The sequence below is a fragment of the Alligator sinensis genome, unplaced genomic scaffold (assembly GCF_000455745.1).
Source record: "Alligator sinensis unplaced genomic scaffold, ASM45574v1 scaffold322_1, whole genome shotgun sequence".
Lineage (NCBI taxonomy): Eukaryota > Metazoa > Chordata > Crocodylia > Alligatoridae > Alligator > Alligator sinensis.
In genome coordinates this window covers 1,040,605-1,042,404 of record NW_005842154.1, presented here as the reverse complement: position 1 = coordinate 1,042,404, position 1,800 = coordinate 1,040,605, and positions in this window count along the sequence as shown.

Below are 1,800 nucleotides of genomic sequence, written 5' to 3'. Positions count from 1 at the left end.
CAACCGCATACCCCTGCTTGTGAGAACGTGGCCAGAATTAGTTAAATTCCCACGAATGGTTTGAAAAAGGACCTGCTAGGATCTCAGACCACTAAAAATATTGAGGCAGATAAAGAAAATGATGCTATCCACAGGGATATAGTGGCATACATACACAACTCACAACTATAAATATACATTCTCTAACTTGCCCCTGAAGTTTGTGTGCTTCTTTTGACTAATTCACATGCCCCCTCTAGTGTTTAAGACATAAAGATACAGAAATGTGAACTGGGTTACTAGCTGTGCAGGCAATTGCAAGTGACACACAAGGCTTTTATGAACTGCTGTCTGGGCCAAGATCTCTGTTGCCATGGGCTGTTCAAGGGAAGTAGTTTGGCTGAGGTCTGCTTCTATAACTGGATATTCTTGGTAGGGCCCCACATTATTTCAGTCTTTTTCAGCAGTAGAGTGCACTGCCTTTCCCAGGAGCACCAGTATTCAGAAGAACACTCTTACAGTATTTCCTTTCACAGCATCTGATTGAGCTTCAGCTTATTAAAACTTGTGCCCTATTGACACACACACACATTTTGGTTAGTCTATAAATTGTGAATCTACCTTGCTTTATACTTGACCTCAGATTAACACAGCTAACTATGTCTCTTATGTCATGATGCCTAGGTAGAAAAGATTTGGGTTTTTTATTCTTTTTTATTTCACTTGTAAATTTTGACTAATTTCTTGAAGTAAATCTGAAATAATGTCACTGAAATCAACTGATGAGAGAATAATCAAGCCTTTTTCACTGGGATACTGTTCACACGTGTACATTTTTTCCCCCCTCAACCAACAGCTTGTCAAGAGTCAGTTGCTTTACTACTCATTTTCATATGGTTTACTAAGAGATAAATACTCCTTTCCTTTTCTGTCACCCTGGGGACTCTTATTTTCCAGGACATTTATGTATTATTACCCAGACCCAAGCATGCCAAGATAAAAAAAATGGTTTAAACATAGTAAGATTCAGAAGAAAAGAACCTGGGTTTTTTTTACTTAGCCATTTGTTTTATTTTGGCTCTCAGGTTCACGTTTGAAAGTCCAAGACGTCTCTGAAATCACCGGAGCTCAGAACACTGCTCACATTTTGGCCACATGCCGTTAGCGTTAAAAACTGCCACGTTCTGCTCCAGAGAGGCTAAATTTTATAGGCAAAGACCATTTTGGTGACAGCTCCCCCCACCCGTGCTAACGTACAGACATCTCAAGTACCGCCAGGGGTTAAGACTGAACAAAGCTAATTTTTGTTGTTGTTATTTCGTGTTCCAGGTCAAATCAGCCAAATCCGTTCTGAAACCTACCGACTGAGCAGACCTCAATCATTCATATCCTTGCGGCACTACGGCCAGCAAGTCTCCTCCCTCCACGGCAGGTACCTCGCACAGGCCAAGTCCGGGGGTCCCGGGGGTCAGTTCAGATGCCCCCAGGTGTTGCTTGCCCTTCACCAACGGACCACAAGAGCAAGCTCGGGGGAAATCCCCCCTCTCCACAAACCAGGCGTGTAGCCCAGGGCGCCCCTGGGGGCCACCCTCTTCTCCACACAGACACGCGAGGTCCGGGACAGGGGCTCTTCCCTCTCCATAGCAGGGGGCAGGCGAGCAAATCTGAGCAAGCACAACGCTAGCGAGGGCTGCGGGCTGCGCACCCCGAGCCGGGTTCCGCGGGGCCGGGCAGTCCCGGGACTCTCGCGAGACCGAGCGCGCGGCAGGAAGTCTCGCGGTGTTTGGCGGCGACTCTCGCGCGGCGCCGTCATGGCCGCCG